This window comes from Stenella coeruleoalba, assembly GCF_951394435.1.
Source record: "Stenella coeruleoalba genome assembly, chromosome: 9".
Classification (NCBI taxonomy): Eukaryota; Metazoa; Chordata; class Mammalia; order Artiodactyla; family Delphinidae; genus Stenella; species Stenella coeruleoalba.
The window spans coordinates 37,230,475-37,258,370 of record NC_137155.1 but is presented as its reverse complement, the minus strand read 5'-3'; the positions used below and the strand labels follow the sequence as shown (position 1 = coordinate 37,258,370).

The window sequence follows — 27,896 nt, the reverse complement described above, 5'->3', positions numbered from 1 at the left end:
ATAAACTTCTTACATGTTAAATAGTTCCATCATGTATAGAAATAATCATCATATAATTATTGACTGACTGGCAGCTTGTGTCAAATACAGTGATTATCTTTGTTATACCTTTCCCTTAGAAACTATTGTTCCTCTTTCTAAATAACATCCATCAGTCTAAAACTGTATTATTATGCTATCTCCAATTCAGAACTACTAATCTGAATTGACTCAAATGTGAAAAGATTCAGTTGTCTGCCCGTACAGTATGGTGAAGCATATGGAGTGCACTACACCTAAGACTGAGAGTTTACACTGGCTGCATGACAGTGTCTGGAGTATAAACTAAGGTGTTGTCTTGGACAAATATAGTCCTTAATGGTTTGAGTTACTGTAAATTTGAAACCAATTCTCCCATGTGTGAAAGTAGAGATTGAGCAAGGGATTTTTTTTTTTTTTGGCAATGGCAAGGTTCAATATTTACTGGGGGTCAGAACAGTAGAAGGTGTTCTCATATTAATGTATGACAAGGAAAAGTTCAGAGTATCACATGATGTCCTCCATTGTTTAAGAAGCACGAGATGCTACAGTGTTAAAGCAGAAGTTCACAGAGTTCCAGCATCTTGAGATTTTCACACCTACTGCAGAGCTCAAACTATTACCCTTTTCTCCCAGTTGATATCATTTTGGGAAATACATTATTTAACTAACAATGCAAAAATAGCACATTCAAATTTCTAACACATAACCAAAGAAGTTTCCTTTCCTTACTTGATAGTGAATGTACTGCACAAGAAAACACAGTTTAATATCCATGTGCAGTAAAGAAACATCCTCTTTCTCTCTCCCTTTCCCTCTCCTCTCTCTCCCTACCTCCTCCATCTCTAGTATATGACTTAGATAATGTTATTGATATCTTTAATATTAAAATACCCTTGGCATCGTCAGAGTTTAAATCAGGCTGGAAATTCATTGAAATGTAAAATTAACAACGAATCTTTTTTTAAAAATAAATTTATTTATTTATTTTTGGCTGATTTGGGTCTTTGTTGCTGTGCACAGGCTTTCTCTAGTCGCAGTGAGCGGGGGCCACTCTTCATTGCAGTGAGTGAGCTTCTCACTGCGGTGGCTTCTCTTGTTGCGGAGCATGGGCTCTAGGTTCGCGGGCTTCAGTAGTTGCAGCGTGCAGGCTCAGTAGTTGTGGCTCATGGGCTCTAGAGCACAGGTTCAGTAGTTGTGGTGCAAGGGCTTAGTTGCTGCACGGCATGTGGGATCTTCTCGGACCAGGGCTTGAACCCATGTTCCCTGCATTGGCAAGTGGATTCTTAACCACTGAGCCACGAGGTAAGTCCCAAAATATTTCCTAATAAAAATATTTTTTTCTGTTTTAGTCATGTTAATATGAATATTCACAGAATGAGCTACAAAATTCAGATTAGACTGATGTTAGCGTTTTTAGAAGTCTATGTTTATTACAAATGTCCACAATTGTTTCCTTAACATCATAGATTTTGACAATTATATAACTGGTAAATAAAAATAACCATGTGCCATAAAAGCAAATTACACTTTTTTTTCAAATTACACTTTTAATCAAGACATGTCAATATTGAGCAAGAATTGTTAATAAAAATAAAATGAAAACCATTTTCTATATTTATGAAGACAAGCATTACTGATTTAACTGAGAGAGAATGTACATATAAAGCATGAATATTCTACCATTATATTTAGTGAAAATGAAAACCTTCAAGTTAATTTTAATAATTTTGTTCTATAGTGGAAAAACACAGGTTAAAAATGTCAAAAATATACCTTAAAATAAAAATAAATTTCTATCATTTAAAAACATGAATCAGTGTTTACTTCAATAGGCACTAAAGGATATACAGATCCCTACGTTTGCCAGCATTTGGTTATATTGATTCTGGAAATAAGTGACAACCAGTTAGGTTTAAAAAAAAAAATGTTACAGGGCTTCCTGGTGGCGCAGTGGTTGGGAGTCCGCCTGCCGATACAGGGAACGCGGGTTTGTGCCTCGGTCCGCGAATGTCCCACATGCCGCGGAGCGGCTGGGCCCGTGATCCATGGCCTCAGAGCCTGCGCGTCCGGAGCCTGTGCTACGCAACGGGAGAGGCCACAACGGTGAGAGGCCCGCGTACCGCAGAAAAAAAAATGTTACAGATTTTTCTTCTGCTTTATCTTTTCCCGTTGGACTTCATTTTTTATTTTAAATATGTCATATGTAAATAATTGCTCATTCTGTACTAAAACTTTGGGTTTTAATTATTAAACACTTACCCAGCTTTGCTAGAAAATTGTTAATAATCCAATAATTCAACTAAGTCAGAAATGATATAAGCCCAAAGAGCTCCAAAGAAGTGCACATCATAAAGGTAATATTTTAAAAGAATAGTCAGATTCCTCTCCTAAGGAAACTTGCTGTATTTTTAGTAAGAGAAGATTTATATACATGAGGAAGCTAGATATATTAAAACAGACATCCTTTATGTAAAAAAAAAGGTTTTACGTATTAGAATTGCAAAGCTCCTGTAGGAAGATAAAACAGCATAAATTTGAAGGAAGTTTGAAATTTCATTTAGAGGGAGTGCTTAGGCATTGTTTGGGCAGCAAGTTAGATAAATAGGAATTGTCAACTGATTATATTTTAGGATCAGAAAAGTAGTTATTAATGGTCATGGTGTCCATTCTTTTGGGACTAGGAGAACGTTGTTGTAGTTGACAGAATTGGAAACATCAAAAAGGGATTTCATCAAGAGAGGAAGGTGGTGAGTTTTATATTAAATACATGAGATTTGAGCTGATGTTTGCTTACTGAATAGATCCCTTTATTAGATGAACTGGAGCATACATTAGAAGTAAGGATAAAAGACTTGGTTGCCAAGTGATCATTGAAGTTATGATGATGAATGAGCTTTCTGAGAGTATAAAAGGTAACAATATAAAAATAAGAGTTCAGCGTTGGTAGCCTCACAGAGAGCAAGAAAAGAATTGAAAACCAAAAGGAAGGCTTGTCAGATGAAATATTAGAGAAGCAAGTGGCAGACATAGCATACTATTCTGAAAGCCAAGAGACGAGAAAAATTTTATAAATGGGTGATGAATAGTTTCAAGTAGAGTAGAGCTATTGTGGAAGATAATATTTGAGAAAAGACTCAGAAAAGGATATAGTTAACAGCATATAGACATGTTTCAGCACAGTATTCTTGGATCCGGAATGCAAAGGAAAGAAGGGAATGCAGCATTTTCCAAGAATTTGTACAATAGCCAGAAAAAAGAAAATAGTGCAGTTATCTACAGGAGAGGCAAAAATAGTGGAAATGCTTTTGTTTGTTTCTTCCTAAGGAAGAAGCAACTTTTGAGAAGGTAATGTTGAAGGAAAGAAACTGATTATGTTCTCATTACTTAATACATGTCAGTATTTATTGAGTGGATAATTGAGAACTAGTTGGAAAAGGCAAAAAATAAGGAAAAAATAATACTTCTTGGAAGTCAGAGAGGGTTACTATAAGTAAGGAGTTTGTTTAAAGGAAGAGAGAGAGAGAAGTATGCTACTTGTAAAACATTTTAAAAGTCATCATATCTTTTCTATACATTGGGATGGGATTGTGGAGTTTTAATAAATTAACATTTTGATATTAAAGAATAATTATTAAAGAATAATAAGAATTTGTAAATAATAATAAGGAATATTGCTTGGAGGTCTTGGTTTATCTTTTCCATGTACATTTTTCTTTCAACCTTACTGTTTAAAGATGCTGGAGTTTGATATACAATATTCTCCTTATGTATCTGTAATCAATTCTATAATACATAAGTAATAAATAATACAATTACTAAATTTTATAATATGTAATAATGTAATCAAAATATGTGTATCAACATTCTGACCAATAAAAACTTCGTAAAGAAAATCAACTAAACAACTCTCTCATTAAGACCTCAGAAAGTTGTTAAACATGCAATTTTTAGACACGTATCAGAAGAAAGTACTTTGGACTTCAGATCAGAATTTTAGAGACTCACTCTTTCATGCAAATTTATAACTTGCTTTGTCAACCTTAAATCACACTTCATCATTCTATAAAATGATCAAGAATTGACCATTAAGTTCAATCAAGCAACTCTCCTGTTTGCTTAAACTTAAGGTAGCATGTTTTCCCAATATTTTCTTAGAGGAAATAGGAAGCCACATTTTGGATCTTTGAATCCTTGCATAGTCACATATGGGTGGGTCAGTCACTTTATTTTGAACTACAAACCACCCTTTGGAAAGACATTTAATCTGAAGTAACTTCAATCAATAATAAAGTAAATGATGATAATAATAATTTTACTGCTTATAGAAATCACCCATAATAGAGTGATAAAAAAATGAAGGAAAAGAGGGCTTCCCTGGTGGCGCAGTGGTTGAGAGTCCACCTGCCGATGCCGGGGACACGGGTTCATGCCCCGGTCCGGGAAGATCCCACATGCCACGGAGTGGCTGGGCCCGTGAGCCATTGCCGCTGAGCCTGCCCGTCCGGAGCCTGTGCTCCGCAACGGGCGAGACCACAACGGTGAGAGGCCCGCGTACTGCAAAAAAAAAAAAAAAAGGAAAAGAAATTTAACACAGATTTAATATTTTTTCCCAGGAAATGTTCTCAGAATTACAAGTGTTAGATATCTAATTAGTTTGGAGTCCTGTAAAGAAGTCTTTTAAAAATTACTTTAAAATAGGGAATGATTAAGTTGTGAGATCAAGCAGATACACTTCTAGGAAAAATAATGTCTTAATATTGTGCAACCAGTACGTAAACAGTGAGATAAAATTTCATGTGAAAGAATTATGAAGTTTTTAAAAGTTCTGTGTCTCAAAAGTATAGAAGAAGGTGAGGATTATGTACTCTTGAAAACTGCCTTGGAAGATTCAAAAAGTGACTCCTGTGTGTATGAATGCACTGGTGTTGAAATGTATATTAAAAGTGTACATATATTAGTGTAAATGTATTCCTAGGGCTGCTATGACAAATTACCAGAAATTGAGTAGTATAAAACAGGAGAAATTTATAGTTCTGGAGACTAGCAGTCTGAAATCAAGGTGTTAGCAGGGCCATGGTCCCTCTGAAAACACTTGGAGAAGGATCCTTTGTTGCTTCTTCATACCTTCTGGTGGGAGCCAGCAAGCTCTGATGTTCTTTGGCTCTAGATACATCACTCATGCCTCCATTGTTATGTGGCCTTGTTCACTGTGTCTCTTTTTTTTCTTATAAGTACACCAGTCATATTGGATTTAGAGCTCAGTCTAATCTAAATAGTATGACCGCATCTTAACCAGTACCATCTGTAAATACTCTATTTCCAAATAAGATCATATTCTGAGGTACCAGGTAGACATGAATTTTGGAAGAACACTAATCAATCTAATATAGGGAATGAAAGCATTCCATAAAAGTGGAGAGTGGAAAATAGCAACATTTCTAAATAATATATTATTTTACATAGGGTTTAATTTAAGTATGTTATTGAAACTTGACAGGTTAAATAATATAAATAGACATATGGCTATTTACCTACATTCCTCAAAGTTTATAAATCCACAATGGCCAAGATCTCTCTTTTCCATCTCCCTAGGGAAAAAAAAAATCACCTTACTCTCAGGCACAGATTGTAGTCTGATAAATACCCTTCTTAACACCATAGAAATAAAGTTGAGCTTAAACATTAAGCAAGTAATTATACCTGGCATGCTTTGCAATGGAAAAACAAAATAAATATTCCTTCCTCAAATGGAAAATGCAAATCTAATCTGATCCACTTAAATCTTTTTTTTTTTTTTTTTTTTTGTGGTACACGGGCCTCTCACTGTTGTGGCCTCTCCCGTTGCGGAGCACAGGCTCCGGACACACAGGCTCAGCGGCCATGGCTCACAGGCCCAGCCGCTCCGCGGCATGTGGGATCTTCCTGGACCAGGGCACGAACCCGCATCCCCTGCATCGGCAGGCCGACTCTCAACCACTGCGCCACCAGGGAAGCCCCACTTAAATCTTTTTAAGTGGCGTTTCATTAAAGTTTTTGTGTCTTCCCTGTTTAAAGACAGGAGCATATCCATCACTAGATAGATATGACTCAAAGATATAGCAATACATGCCTTCCTTTTTCACTTTTTTTTCTGCTCTCTAAATGCTTAAAGGCCCAGTCCAAGACTCACTTTTGCCAGTAATAAACTATATACTTTATTTACTTAGTCTTCTACATATATCAACTATTGCTTCTCAAAAAGCAAACAGAACAAACAATACTCTTACTTGGAGTATGCAGGCATACCTCAGAGACATTGCAGGTTTGTTCCATAACACCACAATAAAGTGAATATCACAATAAAGCAAGTCCCATGAATTTTTTTGTTTTAAAGTGTATATAAAAATTATGTTTATACTATGGTCTATAAGTGTGTGATAGCATTGTCTTTAAGAAATAATGTACGTACCTTAATTTAAAAAGGCTTTATCTCTAAAAACTGTTAATCATCATCTGAGCCTTCAGCAAGTTGTAATCTATTTGCCGGTGGAAGGTCTTGCCTGGATGTTGACGGCTGCTGACCGATCAGAGCAGTGGTCGATGAAGGATGGGGCAGCAAACACAAACCTAAAAGAAGAAAACAGAAGTCTGCCACATTGACTGCCTCTTTCTTTCACAAATGATTTCTCTGTAGCATGCAATACTGTTTGATAGCATTTTTTTTTTTTTTTTTTGCAGTACGCAGGCCTCTCACTGTTGTGGCCTCTGCCGTTGCGGAGCACAGGCTCCTGACGTGCAGGCTCAGCAGCCGTGGCTCACAGCCCCAATCGCTCCGCAGCATGTGGGATCTTCCCGGACCGGGGCACGAACCCATGTTCCCTGCACCGGCAGGCAGACTCTCAACCACTGCGCCACCAGGGAAGCCCTTGATAGCATTTTATTCACAGTAAAACTTCTTCCAAAATCAGAATCAATCTTCTCAAACCCTGCAGTTTTATCATTTAAGTTTATGTAATATTCTAAATCGTCTATTGTCATTTCAACAGTCTTCACAGAATCTTCATCAGAATTAGATTCCAGCTTAAGAAACCACTTTGCTCATCCATAAGAAGCAACTCCTTATCTATTTAAGTTTTATCATGAGATTGCAGCAATTCAGTCACATCTTCAGGCTCCACTTCTAATTCAAGTTCTCTTGTTATTTCCACAACATCTGCAGTTACTTCCTCCACTGAAGTCTTGAATTCAAAGTCATCCATGAGGGCTGGAATCAACTTCTTTTAAACTCCTGTTAATGTTGATATTTTGACCTCTTCACATGAATTATGAATGGTCTTAATGACATCTAGAATGGTGAATGCTTTCCAGAAGGTTTTCAATTTATTTTACTCTGCCCAGATCCATCAGAGGAAAGGAATTATGTATGAAATTCCTTACAAAATGTATTTCTTAAATAATAAGACTTCAAAGTCAAAATTACTCCTTGATCCATGGGTTGCAGAACGGATGTTGTGTTAGCAGGCATGAAAACATTAATCTCATTCTATATCTCCATCAGAGCTCTTGGGTGACCAGGTGCATTGACAATATTGACAATATTTTGAAAGAAATATATTTTTCTGAGCAGTAGGTCTCAGCAGTGGGCTTAAAAATATTCAGTAAACCATGTTGTAAACAGATGTGCTGTCATCCAAGCTTTGTTGGTCCATTTATAGAGCACAGGTAGAATAGAGTTAGCATAATTCTTAAGAGTCCTAGGATTTTCAGAATGGTAAATGTGCACTGGTTTCAACTTCAAGTCACCAGCTGCATTAGGCCCTAACAAGAGAGTCAGCTTGCTCTTTGAAACTTTGAAGTCAGGCATTGACTTCTCCTCTCTAGCTATGAAAGTGCCAGAGGGCATCTTCTTCCAATGAAGGGCTGTTTAGTCTACTTTGAAAATCTGTTGTTTAGTGTAGCCACCTTCATTAATTATCTTAGATAGACCTTCTGGATAACTTGCTGCAGCTTCTATATCAGCACTTGCTGCTTCATCTTGCACTTTGATGTTATGGAGGTGGCTTCTTTCCTTAAACCTCATGATCAAACCTCTGCTAGCTTCACACTTTTCTTCAGAAGCTTCCTCACCTCTCTCAGCCTTCACATAATTGAAGAGCGTTAGGGTCTTTCTCTGGATCACGCTTTGGCTTAAGGGAATGCTGTGGCTGGTTTGATTTTCTATCCAGACCACTAAAACTTTCTCTATATCAGCAGTAAGGCTGTTTCACTTTCCTATCATCCATGTGTTCACTGGAGTAATTTCTTTCAATGACTTTCCCTTTGCATTTGCAACCTGGCTAATTGTTTATTGCAAGAGGCCTAGCTTTCAACCTATCTTGACTTTCGACATGCTTCCCTCACTAAGCTTAATCATTTCTAGCTTTTGACTTAAAGTGAGAGATGTGATTCTTCCTTTCACTTGAACACTTAGAGGCCATTGTAGGGTTATTAATTGGCCTAATTTCAATATTGTTGTGTCTCTGGGAATAGGGAGGCACAAGGAGAGGGACAGAGATGGGGAACTGCCAGCTGGTGGAGCAGTCAGAACATCTATATTAACTGATTAAGTCTGTAGTCTTATATGGTCATGGTTCATGGCACCCCCCCAAAATTATAACAGTAACATCAAAGATCACTGGTGACAAATCACCGTAACAAATATAATAATGAAAAAGCTTGAAATATTATGGGAATTACCAAAATGTGACACAAAGACATAAAGTGACCAAATGCTGTTGGAAAAATGGGACCAATAGATTTACTTGATGTAGGGTTGCCACAAATTTTTAATTTGTAAAAAAGCACAATATCTGCAAAGTACAATAAAGTAAAGGACAATAAACCAAGTATGCCTGTATTTATTCTCAATCAATTTACCACAGAGGTTAATACTTTGCCCAAGTTTGCAGAGCTCTTGGAGGCAAGGACTAATGTCCAATACTTTCAAATTGCAATCTATGTATTTATGACATAAAGTCTTTGTTGATTTTCTACTTTCTCTAAGCACTTAAAGATTTTATAATTGATATTACAGGGCTGAAAAGTGTTTCACCCTAGTTGTTTCAGTTAAGCTTACTTAAATCCATAGATTCCTATGGGAAGCAGCAGATTAATACATTTGGGACCCCAGGGTTTAAGAATCTAGGTCTGTATCCTGGCTTTACTAAATTCTGTTCCATGACCTTGGGCATGATATTTAATCTCTTTGCACTTCAGTGTCTTCATCTGAAAGTGAAAAAATATCAGAAGTATTACTGGAGTGAGGATTTAATGAAGTATTCTATGTCAGGTAAATGGAGCAGTACTGGGCAGAGAGTAAGTGCTCAATAATTGTTAGCCATTGTTCTGTACTTCCTGCTGCCCCTCAAGCATTAAGCATGCAATAGCACCATTTGCATACTTTTCTCATTTTTAACAGTTCTTTGAAATATCTGATTTGATTTAAAGGCTGCCTTAGTGTTGAGTCATATATAATTTAACTTGAAAATTAATTGAAACATTATATTCCAAGTGTTTAGTAAATTTGAAGTCTCTGATTAACAGCTCTTGAAGAGATGAAAATACACATAATTTAAAATATTTTTGAGGACACGGGGAAGGGGAAGGGGAAGCTGGGACGAAGTGAGAGAGTGGCATGGACATATATACACTACCAAATGTAAAATAGATAGCTAGTGGGAAGCAGCTGCATAGCACAGGGAGATCAGCTCGGTGCTCTGTGACCACCTAGAGGGGTGGAATAGGGAGGGTGGGAGGGAGGGAGACACAAGAGGGAGGAGATACGGGGATATATGTATGTGTATAGCTGATTCACTTTGTTATAAAGCAGAAACTAACACACCATTGTAAAGCAATTATACTCCAATAAAGATGTTAAAAAATATTTTAAAAAAGAAGTGTCTTAATTTAGACAATAAATTATAAGATTGCTCTAACTTGAAAAAAAATAATTTGGCTTTTAGGCACATTCTTTCAGATGTACCTATTTTAGTCTGCTACCCAAACTGTATTAAATTCAAAAGTATAGTAATATGATAGATACAAGGTCATGACCTGGATTACAAAAACACCATTCTAATTCCACTGTGTTGGTAATGCTAAATATAAGTCAATATTTAGGCCCGTGAGCCATGGCCGCTGAGCCTGCGCGTCTGGAGCCTGTGCTCCGCAGCGGGAGGGGCCACAACAGTGAGAGGCCCGCATGCCGCAAAAAAAAAAAAAGTCAATATTTAATCATGTGTGATCCGTGCAATATAAAGGTATAGAATATAAGACTATAACTAATATATGAGAAGAAATATTATACCAATGAAGTAATACTATCTGTACTTCATTAACTAAAGGTAATGAAAATTCCTATGGAAGGAGAATTCCTATTTAGGGGAAAATTGCATGAGAAATAAACGTTGGAGACTGAGGTTACTGAAAAATATAAACAATATTTTTACACCCTTTGAAATAAAAATTTACCTAAAATACACTATATAATTAGATTCTCTGTCAGAGTTCACACACTTACAGCAAGTAAAAATACATAAAAGTCATTTCAGTTTTACTTACCATACCTGCTCAACAGGAAAACTTCAGTGTCTAGTCTTCTTGAAATTCCAATGAGATTTATACAATGCATTTTCTTTGTTGCACGAAATCTTCTGACTTACAATTTATAATTGTGGATCCTTATTTTATGCACAGAGTAACAAGAAAACTTGAGTAACTTTATTCCTGTACCACTTTCTCTGTCCAAGTTAAGTTCATGACAAAAACCAGGATCAACTAGCCAGTGTTTCATATATTCATCTCAAGCCCTTCTCATTTAGACATAGTCAAATATTTCTAAGGAATAGTTTATTCTAGAACCTTCCATTTCTATTCGCCATAAGACTCTACCAGTTGTCAAACCTTATCAATCCTAAATTCTATCTCCTACATATGTTTTGCCTCTTTCTCTTTTCCTCCATAATTATCTTTATTGCACAGTTTGTAAAAATAACTTCCGTGTTCTTTTGCTTCTACTTTAGGCCTCATCAAACCAACCTACATACTATTGCCTGGAGAATAAAACCCAGCTTTGTTTATAAGATTTTTTATACAAATATAAAGCACACACAGAATGCCTCATATATAGAAAGATGCCATTTGAAGGTAGAACAGTGTTATTTTCCTCTTTAAAATCCCCTTCCTAAATTGCCACAATACATCCTGCTTGCTGTCAAAGTAAAAATCTTTTGCCTTGATGGACTGATTCAATGAGTTTGCTGCAAGAAAGCCAGACTCAAAGTGGCTTAACAAGAAGGCTATTTTGAATTTCACATAACATGGAGTTTAGAGAGAGATTGGGCTCTGGGCTAGGTCCCTCCGAGTTCAAGCCCTGCTTCTCAGGTTTTTTGGCTCTGCCTTGTGTCAGTTAATTATTCTCAATCTGGCTTCTTTCATGTTTGCAAGAGGGATTCCAGCAGTACCTATGGAACATAATTCTCACCCTGCTTGGAGAAAAAGTTGTTTCTCTTTTCCATGGAGCAAGGAAGTTTTTCTCTTTGAGTTCCTGTTTACTGAGCCAATTATTAGAGAAAGAACCAAATTACTATGATAGGTATATCACTATCTGGAGAATAATTATCTGGACTACAATAAATATTGAAGAGTCAATCATGTATTCCCTTTATGTAACATATCTAATTTTTACATGTTATAGCCTTAATTTTGCCTATATATACTCTAAATGCTAATCACAACAAACTACCTCTGGTTCCTAAAAATCATGCTCTTCCTTCCCACGAGCCACCTTTTCCCTTTTGCATTCTTTAAAGGTTAGCTTAAGTTCCAACTTCTCTGGATACATTTCCCTGATTCTACCAAGTTGAATTAAGAACACCTTTCTTACGACCTTGCTTGCCTCAGCACAGTATTTCTCAACCTCCTCCACGTTGAGTTTACTTTGTGGATCATTTCAAAATACTGGTGGCTTGAAACCACTCTCAAATATTCTGATTCAATTGGTTTGGGAGGGAGCCTGGACATGGGGATTTTTTTTTTAAACTTCTCAAGTGATTCTAATGTGAAGTTAGAGTTGAGAATCCTGCTCCAGCACATCACTTGCCACATCCGATTATTACCACAAATTTGTTTTTCTTTAGTTGGCTGTGAGTTTTTGAGGACGGGACTAGTTTTTCACCTTTGTAACCCAAGCACCTGAAAGAGTGCCTGGTACAAAGTTAGTACTCAAAATCAGTTGATGAAAAAAAGGCTGTTTTGAAAGATGGTCATTTCAGTTCAACTTAGCAGCTATTAATTGCCTACTGTGTGCTGGACTCTATTGGAGATTTGGTGTCCAAAGGTAAACAATACAATGTCAGCCTTTAGCGAAATCATTATTCAGTGGGGTGCTCAGAAATGAGCATACTTATAGTAGCATCAGTCCACTACATCTTAAATTACTGGTCAAGAACCACCAACATTCTCAATTGAACAGAACGAGTCATTCTTTCCTTCAATCATACTCCCATTACTGTAAGTAACTGAAGGCAAAGTTTAAAAAAATAGGGTCTTGCAAGTATATATTTATGAATATGTAAAGACTATAAACAGTTCCCTTTTGCTTTTTTCTTTAAATATTTAATATATAAAAGAGCATCTATTTTTATCTGAGCTCCAAAATAAAAATACCAGAAAAAAGAAAACCTAATAAGTCTTACTTTGTTTGGTTCATTATTCAAGCAAAGGCAGGTGTTCACTAATTAGAATGTGAAAATTAAAAGCAGTCTAACTGCAGAAAGTCCCTTTGAGCCACAAGTTTAAAATTTTTAATGGTTTTACAATCTTCTCAAGCTGTAAATGGAAAAAAGTGGCTTGACATTGAACACATACCAAGTCAGTAGCATAACTATTTTATAATGTCTGATTGGTCACTGAAAAAAATAGTTTAAAATTCAATCCATGTGATGGAAATGCCACTTAGAAAAACACCATTCATACTGCTGTGCTGCAGGAAAACTGTGGTTATAACAGTTCCCATTTCATTCAGCAACAGGATTCTTAAAGAATTACAAATGGAATGGTTCCTAGAATATTACACATTGGGTATTATGAATAAAAATTTTACCATCATAAAATTCATCATTGGTAAGAAGGAAAAAATACTATTTTTCCATCCCACGGATTGAAATGATTGCTCACATTAAATGAATATTCTCAGGTTTATTTATGGGTTTCCCTCTGGAAATCTCCATTCATAATTCCACGAGGATATTCACACATTAATTTAATTGAATTATACTGAACACTTGTTACTGTTTCTCACAGTAGATACGGTTTGCCTAGTCATCTGTCCAACTTCCATGAATATTAGTCGTAGATTCTGAATTCTATGTGAGAAATCTGAGTAGATACAGACTAATTAGTGATTATAGGTTGCTGAAACAGAATTGGTTGCTTCAAAAGATTTATATGTTGAATAACCCTCTACCCCTTCTGCAAAAACAAACAAGTAAAATAAGGAAATAAATCAAACAGTAAATTTAAAAATTCAACATCTGTTATGGAAAATTGTTATGAAAAGCTAAATAGACTTAACCACATTTAGAAATCAGATTCATCTCATATATCTCAGTACTGGACAGTTTTGAGGCCTATAGGTGCTAGTTTCAGCTAAATGTAAATTGCCTAGCTTTGAGAAATCCAAACTAATTGATTTTCTTTTATGCCTAGGGACAAAGAAAGAAAGCATTACAAATCAAACAGAATTTGCCCTATCTTGGTTATTCACTCTGAAGATAGTTTTAGTAGAAGGTTAAAATTAGTGGATAAAACAAAAATTTCAGATAATATGTGGATTTCCAAGATCTCTTTTATCCATTTTCTTCACCATTGGCCCAAATCAGGAATTAGTTCTACCAGGTAATTATTTGTCTTGAAATTTACCCCCATTCTCATCTATAATATGAAATTAAACATTAAAATCTACTTCAATAACTGTATGCTGATAACTAATAAAAATTCCTGTGAAGTACTGAGAGATTTTCAAGGACAAAATAGTTATGAGGTGATGTCTTTAAAGTACTTTGAGACCTGGAAAGGAAGCTAATTTATAGTTACATTTATTTTTTGACATAATTTCAATTAACTTAAAGAAAACATACTACTAAACTTTTATTTTGATTATTAAATGGACTTTATTTTTTAGGTTCACAGCAAAATTAAGCAGAAAATTAGAGTTCCCATCTAACCCCTGCCTCCACACACACAGAGCTTCCCCCACTATCAACACGCCCCACCAGAGTGGTACATTTGTTACAACTGGTGAACCTACATTGACACATCATTATCACCCAAAGTCCATAATTTACCTTAGCGTTCAGTCTTGGCGCTGTACATTCTATGGGTTTTGACAGATGTGTAAGGACATCTGTACACGATTACAGTATCACATAGAATAGTTTCACTGCCCTAAAAATCCTCTGTGCTCTGCCTCCTCATCCCTCCCTTCACATAACCCCTAGCAATTAACCACCGATCTTTTTACTGTCTTCATAGCTTTGTCCTTTCTAGAATGTCATATGGTTGGAATTACACGGCATGGAATCTTTTCGGATTGGCTTCTTCCACTTAATATGCATGTAAATTTCCTCCATGTTTTTTCGTGTTTTGATAGCTCATTTCTTTTTAGTACTGAACAATATTCCATTGTCTGGACATATCACACTTTATGTATCCATTCACCAATGAATGATATTTTGGTTGCCTCCAAATTTTGGCAATTAAAAATAAAATGCTATAAACATCTGTGTGCAGGTTTTTGTGTGGACGTAAGATTTCAACTCATTTCTGTAAATACCAAGGACTGTGATTGCTGGATCATATGGTACTATGTTTAGTTTTGTAAGAAACTGTAAAACTGTCTTCCAAAATGGCTGTACCATTTTGCAGTGAACGACAGCTGCTGTTCCTTCACATTCTTGTCAGCATTTGGTGTTGGCAGTGTTTGGATTTTGCCATTCTAATTGGTGTGTAGTGGTAATTTATTGTTGTTCTAATTTTCAGTTCCCAAATAATATATGATGTGGAGGGTCTTTTCACATGCTTATTTGCCATCTGTATATCTTCTATAGTGAGGTGTCTGCTCAGCTTTTTGGCCTATTTTTTAGTTGGTTTGTTTACTTTCTTATTGTTGACTTTTAAGTGTTTTTTGTATATTTTGGATAATAGTACTTTATCAGATATGTCTTTTGCAAATATTTTCTCTCAGTCTGTGGTTTGTCTGCTCATTCTCTTAACATTGTCATTCACAGAGCAGAAGGTTTTTTTTTTTTAATCTTAATGAAGTCCAACTTCTCAAGTCTTTCTTTCATGAATCATGCCTTTGGAACTGAATCTAAAAAGTCATCACCATACTTAAGGCCATCTAGATATTCTCCTGTTATCTTCTAGGAGTTTTATGAACTCACATTTTATATATTTACGTCTGTAATCCATTTTGAGTTAATTTTTGTGCAGCAGGTAAGGTCTGTGTCTAGATTCATTTTTTTGCATGTGGATGTTCAGTTATATTAAGGTTTTAATATTTGTTTTGTGACCTGTGTTTTTGTGAAAATATCTTTTAAAATTTCATTACATTTGTTTTAAAAATACATTGTAAAAATTAGCCTTAGGAATAATTATCAAGGCCAAACAGTCAAGAATTATAACCACAACGTTTATGAAAACAATGCCCTTTATAAAAGCATCGGACAAATATGTAACACAACACTTCTATAAAAATCAGCAGAAACACTGAAAATATTTCCCTATTATATCTTAAATTGAATCTTACTGAATTATATCTTCCTGAAGAAATAGCGAACAGTGATTTCACTATTTACTTGGGTAGTATTAGTAATCATTTATTAGACAAATTCATACCTAAACCTAAACCAAAAGAAATGCTGTCTGTAAATAGGACGGGTATAGCTCCTATTTTAAAAACACAAGCCATTGCTTTACAGAAATGATGGGAGAAAGGAAAAGCAAAGAAGATAAATATCTAGCATGTTCATTCAGCCTCTAATTTTAACAATTTATATGGCAATCACCATATACCCACTTCAAGTATTACAGCTAAAAAACATTCTAAGTCTAGGAGCTTGCTTTAGAAGGTAACTATCCATCCTTTAAATGTGAAAAATGCACAGTTACTATAAAAAGATGTGTAGTTTAAAGGATTTGTAAAAGTCATTGTCTGTTATTGTGATATATTAAATGCCTTTTCCTCAATAGACACGTAATATCCTTTTCACTGTGCATTGTTAGGATGAAAAGTCAAAAGCAATGGTATGTGTGTGTATATATGTGCCTGTGTGCATATACATGGTCTTTTTTTCATGTATAGGATGAGAAGGTAAGAGAACTTTCTTTTTTCAGGACTTTGAGAATTACATATTTACATCTCTCCCTAAAACAAGTATAACAAGATGGTGTAAAAATGATGAAATATACCCAGAAATGAGGGGAGCAGAAATATTGACAAAAAACTTATGTAATATAGAGAAGAGAGCTAAATATGTGTGTAGAGAAGTTAAATCAATTAAGGTTTTCCTGGATATAGCTCTACGCACACACTATTTCAATAACTTGTCCTTTTTGGGGGTATAAAAGAACATATTTTGTTTTTTCTATCCTATATATATTATTAACATATGCAGATTTCCCCTTTCTCTTTCCTCTCAACCTCTGATCCATTTTCCAATCCCCCACTGATTCCATGTCAGCATGGTCTGTGTTTGACAACACAAATAGTACACAGATTTATTTCTACAGAAACAATCTCTGGTAAAATCATAGAGTGTCTGCTTAAATAATACCCCAAAGTTAACTGCGTGCTTTCCACTGACCAGAAATAACTCACAGAAAATGAATCCACAAACCAGTCAATGGAATATTATACCCCTCTTAGGGGAGCCATTGTACTATGAGAGAAATTTAGGGCAGTGAACCAGCCTTTATTTTACATACACACAGACACACACACACCGTCCTGTGTATGGTATTAACTATGGTAAGAATATGACTATTGATCTGCAAAAATTTCCACTTTAAGTCACGTAACGTTATGTTAATACTCCTTTCATTTACATTGTACCATGGTGATAGCTTATTAAAAATAATTTCATTTATTACTGTTGTAACACTGACAATGATCTGGATTGCAGTAATTCCAAAACAAGAATGGGCTGATATTACTTCTTAGATATAAATCAACATAGATGGAAAAGTTGGTAATATGGGATATGTGTTCCTTAAAGTAAATTCCAGAACTTATTTAAGGGGGAAAAAAATTTCATACTTTCAGTGCATACATTCTGTATTTCTGAGATTAACTATAAGAATTAATTTCACAAATTTCTTTCACTAAAGTCACTTTGGAATTTGGTATCAAATCTAGGGCTGAAAGTGTGGAAAAGTGAAGATGGAAATAAAAATTTTTAGAAGTAAAACTGAAATGTGTCACATGGGGAAAATCATTAACTTTTCAAGTAAGAATGTTTGACTATTGTTATATCATGGTTCTGCCAATGTGCAGATTCATCGTTTTATGATGACATGTTGTGCTATAATTTTTGTGTTATTTTTGGAAGCTCACTTTTGAAACTTTCTGTGAACATACTGGGAGAGGATCTAACGTGCCTGAAAACAAAGAAATGTACTTTTTTTAAGGAAATCAGTGCACCATTAAAAGTAGAGATACAGTCTCAATTTGCCCCAGTCCAATTTAAATGTCCCTTAAATCTAAATGTCACTTAGAATTAACAGTCTTCCTTCCAGTCTAGGGATTTGGTAAATCTTTTCCCCATCCCAAAATGATATTCCAAGGGATTTCCAGATCTTTCTTCCCTATTACACTTGATTGCTTGCTATCTCATCATCTCAAAATCTGATGTTTCCTAGAATATCTACACACTTACACACAAACAAACACATGCACATTAACTACAATAACTATATTGTTTTCCCTTTAGACGTAGTCATGTTTCCTACTTCTTCTAAATTCTGGGCTAGTCACATTTCTCACTTCATCTAATTTCTGGGATGGTCACATTTCTTCACCTCAACTGAGCAAGGGCCGGATTTATCATGTCAGGACTGATAGTGAAAACAGCATGACGAAGGTGAGGAGAGCACACCCTTGCTTCCCATTGTGCCCACCCCCACCTCTCCTGAGAATACAGATCTCATACCGTCATTCTTCTTTCAGAGGTGACCTTCCAAGAGATATAAGGAAGTGATCAGATTCACAGCCTGTTAGAGTGGCTCTGAGTACACAGGACCCTCTATGGGAACCTCATCTGAAGTCTTCTGCACCTTTTATAATTATTATTCCTCTGTGCTTTTATGTCTGTACATTCTTAATGGGGAAGACAAACAAAAAAAAAAAAAAAAAAAAAAAAGGGAAAAGAATCCCAAGGAGATAAAAATGGAGCCCTTTTTACAGAGCCCCCTAACAGAGCTTTCCTTCCAACCTGCATTTCTACTTCTTCCCTGGTCCTACCAGACCACTTGTGCCAGACATGGCACCACAAATGGTAGCTTACAGTTTATGAAATGCCAAATACTAAAACCTGCTAGGGTCTTCCTATTCCAGTGTCAGAGCTGGGGTGTGATTGTGGCATCTCAGGATAGGATTCTGACTGAATTTTTCTCATGTTTAATATTTTTTGCAATACTAGTACAGAATTATCCTTTATGTACAATATGTAGGCTAAACATTGTGGGTCAGGTTGGAAATGCAACCACCATTAACAACACTGATTTTTATTCCTTTGCTCAACAAATATCCATTAAGCACTATAAGGATTTATTCAAATTTGCAAGCAAATGAGAATATAAAGACCACACGTTTTTTAAACTGGCGATTATCTGGGATTAAAATGTGTATGTTGAAATTATTCTTTTTGTCCTCTTCCAGAAGATGTTTAAGAATAAATTTTAATTATTTAATCACCACTAGAGATTTAATATGATTTCTCCAGTTAGACGTGCTAGCGTAAGGTTTTCTTACTTTCAAAACATAGAAAACATATGTCCTAATTTTTTAAAAAAATGAAAGATTGTCTGACTATCCCTCTTTCTACCTATCTATATAGACAGATAGATATGTATATACAGAGATCTCTCTATAGATATCTATACCTAGATAAATATATTTCTCTATATAGAGAGAGAAATGTATATAGAAATATAGATATCTATACTTATATCTTATACCTAATATTTATCTAATACCTAATATATGTCATATCCTCTTTGTAGACATATCTATCTACCTAGAGAGACAGAGAACCTTTCATTTGTGTTAATAATTTGGATATATATATGTATACATACATACCTACCACATTAAAGGGGAATATAAACTGGGAAAGTACTATGTATTTCTGCCATAAAAATAATAAAGTGACAGGATCTGAAAAGATATTTTCTTCCTATGTAATTTTCATAAGACTTATTTTAAATTAATAACATATCTTCCCAATCTGAAGAAAACAAGCCTGTATTTGAAAAAGACACTACACCAAAAAATCTATTTCTGAATCCAGGCTCAGGTACAGAGAAATGTTAAGAGACATTTTATTGCTAATCAAAGAAATTAAATTTTCACATCTATAATAACTACTACATGATATTTTAAAATCTCTATATTATCACAGAAATAGAATATTAAAATAGTTATTCAATGTTATTTAATATCAGTTTAATAGTTAATTTTATCAATGTATATTTTAAATTAAGACACACATAAAGGTTGAGTTGATTTTAAGAAGAAATTAATGGATTGAGGCAAAATAATACTGATATAGTTGAAGGAATACAGGTAGGCAGTTAGAAGCACTAAGCAGAATTTCTGACCTCTTGTCCAATTCTAATCTATAGTTTTGATTTTAAATTTTCAATATCTGAATATACAATACCTTAGTATGAAAGAGTTTGTTTTAAAGACATTTTGGGGTTTCTCATAACATCTTAAAATTTTTATATTTGTAATACTGTGCTTCATACATTGAACCACAAAAAAAGATTTTCTTTTATTTTCAACCAATTTAGGTGAAAATAAAAGCCTTTTATTTTAATAACCTCTGTCTACAAGATTATCATCTAAGTTGGAGGTATTTAACAATACGATACCAGCCTGTGATCTGCAAAGTAACAATCTGGCTATAATCTAACTGTAACTATGTTCATATAGTAATAATAGGCTCTTTTCTTGAAAATGATACTTAATTGGAGTTTCTAAATGATTGCATTTTCCCATCTAATTTCATTTATTCAGTGACATATTTCCAGTTATCTTTTCCATAAGTTACCTAGTGTTTTAAAAAGTGTTTGTTTTTAAAAAGACAAATTATGTTAAACAGATACAATCTTGGGGAGTTTGCAAAGTGCTTATAATTGGGTGAGAAAAGCTCATTAAGAGTTGTGGTTTGGGGACTGATGTAGTTAGGACATTCTCAATGTTCATGATTTATGATTGCCATTACCATGATGACAAATCTTCAAATGGTCTTGGGATAATTTAGACCTCCAATATTCTAGAACTCTAAATATGTATTCTAAATACATATATAAATATATATATATATATGTTCAATTAATACATACATGTGAATATTTTCCCCAAATAAACACAATTATAACAGAAAAAAAGAACAAAGTAAAAACCCAATGGGTGACTAAAAGCCATTAACTTGGTTTAAAATCCAGTCAAAAAGATCACGGTTCTATGCAAACAAAGAAGCACAGGTTGTATGACTACTGTCTCATTCTTTCCTCACTTGTGTCCTGATATCAGGAGGATATACATTTGGGTTCCCAAATTCTTGACACCCTAGGAGAATTTTCATTTCCCTATGATTCTCAGCAGTGAATATGAACCATTATTTCACACTGTATAACATTTCTTTCAATACAGCAGATGCTCAAGAAGGCATAATTAACTGAGTCACACCTATACATGGTATAATGAATTTTGAGCATTTGGGTTATAGTTGGAAATAAAAGTAATCTATAAAGGAAAAGAAAATACTGTAATAACATATTTAATTTAGATGATAAAAGTACTTTTTTTACATTACCGCTTTTTCTATTTTCATATTTTTGGCAAGAAATAAATACTTAGAGATCACCCAGAATTGAATTTTAAAATTAAAAAGTCAAACTCTATACTTTTAAAATTTAAGAATGTTAAAATGTTGTATTAAAATGTATAGATTTTAATGCCTCAAATTTAGAAGGCTTCTTGAGTGCCTAATTTATACATGGCCTATACTAAATACCATGATCTTCATAGAGAAAAGAGAAGACATTATCTTTAAGAATATTCCTTATCTGTATAAAATAGGTAACCAACAAGGACCTACTGTAGAGCACAGGGAACTATACTCAATATTTTGTAATAACCTATAAGGGAAAAGAATATATATATGAACTGAATCACTGTGGTGTACACCTGAAACTAACAAAACATTGTAAATCAACTGTACTTCAATTTTAATAAAATAAAATAAATTTCAAAACCCCCCAAAAAAACAAAACATAAAATCTTTCAAGACAAAACTAAAAAAAAAAAAAAAAAAATCCCTTATCTGCTTTTAATATGGAATGCCAATCTAAAAACTACACATTTAAGATGGTCTTTATGGAATTCTTTAGCTATAACTATTAGAAAATGGACATCCTTAGGTGACAGGTGAGCCCTGATAACTTTGTAATCATTTGAACAAAGACATTTGCCAATTATTGTATATGTATTTATTCTAAAATTTATATTTTAAATGTAGACTCTAAACCAATAGCAGATAATTCCTCCACATAATTACATTTTAATTTCTAGTAACAGAATAAATCTAAGGAAAAAACTTCTAAAAGTGTTGTGTTATTGTTGTTGTTGTTATGAAATGACCCATAATATGCAGATGTGGAAAATCCCTATTTTTCCAGTGGTCAGATGTTTTGAACTTGTGTTGACTGAACCACGAAAATGGCTGACTCCACCACTCTACCTCTAAGGAAATTAAACCTGAAAGATGTATTTCCTTGTTTTGTTCCTCTTCTTTCTTTTCCCCTCTGAATTATTTGCTTTTCCTACAAACTTCACAATCCCCTTTCTTATATTTTAAAATTATTCACTAAACTCACAAGCAAGTGAACAAGATAGTCTTAACCTGTTATGTGGCTGAAAGATGATAAAGACAAATGTTGCACCAGCCCTGCATGATTTTAAAGGTTTAGATGTTATAGAATTAAAGAGCTGAATTGGAACAGGATATAGTTATAGCAACCGACAAGAAAGAAAGGTCTTATATCCTAAAAAGCCTCTACTTCCTATGCTTATATGATCCATCACTGGCACCGAGATGTGGGGGAAAAAAATCACAAAAACAAAAACCAACTTAAGAAAAATTGGAAAATATGCTTAAGTGTTGGAGAAGTAGAAGTCTGTCAGGAACACTAGATTTAGACATCTTAATTATCTGGAACAACAGCCAACCAAAAGCACTTCACAAAATACAATGACATTTCTGAGAATTACTTGGAAAATCAATTCTCAGTATATGTAACACTGATGAACATTCCCTCAACAGATTCTGCAAATATGGGAACTTGCTTCTGAAATTCTGAGAAAAGACTGGAAGAATGTTTTCATCCCTGACAGTGAATCACACCCTGTCAGCGCCATCTACCAGTTGCAGTTCAAAATGCAATGGAAGAAAAGATTCTAAAACAAGGCCTCTGACTGTAAATAACTCAAATACTTTCTTAAGCCATGTAATATACAGTTGTGTCTAACATAAAACATTTTATTTTAAACTCATCATTTTTTCCTTTTTATATGGCCTCATAATAAATGATGTAGGTGGTTTCCAGCTAGCCAAAAGTATGCAGTCACATAGTCCATGGATCACTACATATAGATCCACGGGTCACACAAAAACACAGCTTCCTAAGCTAATTACTATTGGAAAATTCAATTAATTTTAATCAGGACCAATATTTTCTCCAGGACAATATAGTGTCCATACTTTGTCCATGTCTTTCTAACTGTGATGGTGTGTTATGCAGAGAATACTTCCATGACTTTCTGTATCACTGGCCTTCTCATGGTATTTTAGGGTACAGAAAAATCCTACCTTTTATCCTAATACAGATTTGAGCTTTACACTTAAAGGCCCGTTAGTCTTTATTTTTCTCTTGTGGTACTTGAAAATAATTGAAATGAAACGTATTACTAAATCATTAAAGTGTTATCACGAGACATTTTTGTATAGTCATTTGGTTTAGAGCCTGCTGAATGGGAGGCACACTATTCTAAATTTTGCCTTGGAACACTGCTTTAGTTAAAGACATTAAAGTCTCTCATGGGCATGTGGTATAGGCTTTTCTTTCCAAAACTAACAGTCAATTGGCTTATTATCATTTCCTACCCTCCCTTTCTTCCTCTTCCTCTTTCTCCTCCTCTTCTGACAGAAGCAGAGAAATTATTTGAGTACTTTGAAATAAATGTCCTTTTGGGGCCCAACATGTCTCTCTTTTCACTACACAATTAGAAAAGCAGAAGAGGAGGGCTTCCCTGGTGGCGCAGTGGTTGAGAGTCCGCCTGCCGATGCAGGGGACACGGGTTCGTGCCCCGGTCCGGGAGGATCCCGCATGCCGCGGAGCGGCTGGGCCCGTGAGCCATGGCCGCCGAGCCTGCGCGTCCGGAGCCTGTGCTCCACAACGGGGGAGGCCACAACAGTGAGAGGCCCGCGTACAGCAAAAAAAAAAAAAAAAAAAAAAAAAAGAAAAGCAGAAGAGGAGAACTCATCCAAACTGGGAGGCCAAAGGGTAAGCAAGTTTCCAAGATGAAACATAAATGCTTCCATGGGTAACTGAATTGGCTTTGGCACTTGAATCTACACTAAAGATTCAAAAAGATAATTTGCTTGTAAGCATAAACAATAAAAAGTTGTACATATTATTTACCTCAAGGCATTTCTTCTCTCATACATAATCTCCATTATGCATTATAAATGAAATGAATGAAAAGAACATTTGCTGGATCATAAAGCTCTATTTGGTTGACTTCGTTAAAAACTTTATGAAGAATTTTAAAGGGCCACAAATAATGTTCTGATTGTTTCACTTTTAGGAAGAAAGAGTATTCAGTTTGCATTTGTCCAGACCTCAGCAATATAAAGCCTTTTTCCTTTTTGGAAAGGAAGCTTTTTTATACACTTGGTTCACTTCACCAAAAACAATCTGGGACACAAATGTAGGCAATTTAAACTAGTTGTTTGGGTGAAAATCTCTCTGTCTTCATCTCACTCAAAATATTACCTAAATGTAATCTGAACCATTTAGAGTAGCTCTACTTAAACCATGTTATGTTTTCAGTAGTAAAGACTGATAACTCGATAGTTCCCAAGGGTTTGTTTCGTATAGTTTAACTACAGAGTTGACATTACATGCTATTTTTCTGAAAATCCCCAGGGCTATATGAGAGATGAGATAAGTAAAGATGTATAGAGCTGTTTAGAAATCTGGGGCTATCTTCAAACCCAGTACTACTAGTCAACATCCCTATAGATGTATTCATTCTCACAGTCATATAATCTTGTTAACTGGTAATTAGAAGAAGATAATGAAAACTTGGCCTCCAAGTTCTAAATATATACACATACATTATTTGTACTGTGAAAATGCCATTAAATACACTTTGTAGGTGTTATTTTTTGGAGGTTATGAATTCATTTTTTCATTCTAACACAGAATGAAAATTGTATTACCAGAAAAGCTCTTACTTCAGGCCATCATAACTTCTCCTCTGAACTACTGCTTCAGTCCCTGTGTTCCTAACCTCAATGACACCATTCTTCAATTTATCCTTTCCACAGTTCTCACACTGATTTTCCTAATGTGATTATCCCACCATCACTACATAAAAATACACACTGGTACTCAACAACAGTCCCTCATGTTAAGATTTTATCTCCTCACTTCTCTAACTGAAACCTGAAATTCACCCACACCGAACTGGTGACAGTTATTTTAAAGGCCGTGTGCTTTCTCTCTCAATCACCCACTCCTAACCCCAATATCATATATTTAGGACATATTCATTCATTTAATGATAGCATTCTACTAAATGTTTACTAATTCTAACTACTTTTTTTTTCTTTTTTGGCCACACCATGCAGCTCGCTGGATCTTAATTCCCAGGGATAGAACCCTGGCCCTTGGCAGTGAAAGCATGGAGTCCTAACCACTGGATGGCCAGGGAGTTCCCTACTAATTCTATCTAAAAAAAGGGCACTCCTATGAGTAATCTTTCCTGACCTCTTCAATCCCTCTATTAATCTACCCAGGCTTCCTACTCACATTGCACTGTAACCACTTACTTGGAAGTCATGATTTTAAAGGCAGAAAGCATGCTTGATCCATTTACTAATCCTAAAACTGGACAAGGCCTGACTAGAGATAACCAGTGTAAGTTCCCTGCATAAATGAATGGATGACTGAGTAAACAAACAGATCAACTTAGTAACTTTAGAAACAAGGAAATTGAGAGGCAGCTTGATTAAGAGACTTGCCTAAGGCCACCCTTCGAAAAAACTGCACTATAACTTACCAGATGACAATTATTATTATTCATCATTCAGTGTTCCTCCCCTTCTTATATCTTGATAGTAGTCCCAGAAAAATCTTAAGATCAATATCATTAGTTTATGAATAAATCTTGCTACAATGGTCCAGTAAGAATAACATGCTATGCTTTTTTCTTTGTATTTAAAGTACGTAATCTGGAACACCGCAATTTGAATCTAGTGGCCTCTGCCCCATGCCTGAGGTGGAGTACACAGTTTCGGGAGCTATGATTGAGTGACAGCCCTTTCTATGAAGCATCTAGGCTGCCCACAGTTTCTTGAATGCTTGGGTTTTCCTGACTTCCTCCAGTGGTGGTTTTTTGTTATTGTTGCTGTTATTGTTATTGTTGTTTGTTTTTTTTTTCTTTTTTGCGGTACGCGGGCCTCTCACCGCAGCGGCCTCTCCCGTCACGGAGCACAGGCTCCGTACGTGCAGGCCCAGTGGTCATGGCTCACGGGCCCAGCCGCTCCGTGGCATGTGGGATCTTCCCGGACCGGGGCACGAACCCGTATCCCCTGCATCGGCAGGCGGACTCTCAAACACTGCGCCACCAGGGAAGCCCTATTGTTGTGTTTTAAGTTTGAAGTACAGCCAGCTGGCTAGAATCTGCTTCCATGCGTTCTTAATAATTTTTATTCCCCTAAGACCTTGCCTATGCTTATCAAACCTGACTACACATGAGAATCACCAGGGTAACTTTAAAGAAATACCAACGGGTAAGCCTATAACTAAACATACTGATTAAATTGTTCAGGGCTGGATCTTGGACAATAGTAGGTTATCAAAACTCCCATCTGATTCCAGTGTGTGGTTAGACCTGGCCCGGTCCACTCTTGACCTTTTCACGTGGAATACTAGAATGGCCTGACCTTTTATTCGATTTGTACAACATTTCTGCACACAACTTCCGGGGCAGAAGACCCTGCATACCAATATATAATGACTATTCAAATGTGGAAAGAATGATGCATTTGAAAAGACTGTTCTTTCCTTGTGTTATAGATTGAGAATGGTGCTGGGCAATAATGCCTATGACAGCCAATAGGAAGAGAAGGAACCACTCGATTCCCTACCATCAACGTCTGACCTTGTCTTGTAAAGAATATACTGGAAACCTATACAGATTTGGTTTTGGAAAGCCCCTCATTCCCCCTGAAAGTTGAGGCATGTGGTAGAAGAGTCTGAGTACAGAACAAAGAACCATTTCCCTTAATTTCTCTTAAATTCCTGCATAGTTTTAACTCAATTCCCATTCCACTAAACTCAACTCCCTCTTGCATTGAATATGTGATATGAATAGGTCCTCCATCAATGTCAAAAAAGATATTGCTAGTATTAACACAGTAGAAGATTAACGAAAAATGAACAATGAGCTATACTTAGCATAAATAACAGAAGAGATAGAAGACGCTAGTGCCTTATGACTGTCTAATCAGTGATGATTCTCTTGAGATATTAAATTTGGTGCTGCTGGAGGTTTAGGCAAAGGACACTGCAGCTAATGTGTCAGCCAATTCACCTGTCTTTTCTATGCTTCCTTTTCAGAGACGTTGCTTTGGCTCATAGTATCTGTCGACTGAGCAGTGGGTCTAGAGAAAGCTCCACCTCTGGCCATTTCTGACTGGACAAGAATAGACATTTGATTTAAAGCTATTCAGTTTCTTGGTTGGCCAGTGACCAATCTGATTCTCTTCCCAACACTCCTACTAATGGTGTCTGAGATATTAGGAGCGTTTTGGACACTGAAACCTTAAGGTTATACATTCTGTGGGCCAGTGGCCAAGTTCAGCAATGTGTAAGTTGATCATTAAACAGAAAACTATAGTTGCAAATTCAATGTATTGGGTATTCGGCTTAACGAGTGGCAGAAAATCACCAGGGTAACTCTGCGTCGCCACGCCAGGAGCGAAAGCGAAAGGGGAAGGGGACTGGCTTGCTGGCCCAGTGCAGTCCCCCAAAGACTCTCATCGACCTGAGCAAGCCGGGGCTCCAGGCACCCCCGCCCCCCGCGACGCTCTTTCCCCGCACCCCCTGGCCAACTACCACAAGGGCACACCCCGCCACGTAAGCCTGCACGGCCTCGAGCCCCACCTGGCACACAAGAAGCGCTGGTGCCTATCCGTCTGCACAGCTTCACCAGCGCCCGGGCTGCCGTCGTGCGTCCCTACGCACCCGGGCTGCGTGGTCGCGGGAGACGGTCTGGAGCA

At 35.8% G+C, this 27,896-nt stretch overlaps 1 long non-coding RNA gene across 1 annotated transcript; it reads right to left on the bottom strand.

The window, feature by feature from the left end:
- Window positions 1-87: 87 nt before the first annotated feature.
- On the bottom strand, window positions 88-27,896 carry LOC307191293. The gene is made up of 4 exons (XR_013829683.1): window positions 27,781-27,896; window positions 6,470-6,627; window positions 5,557-5,609; window positions 88-1,342 (listed from the first exon to the last, which is right to left on the bottom strand). It is a non-coding gene; the product is annotated as an uncharacterized lncRNA (long non-coding RNA).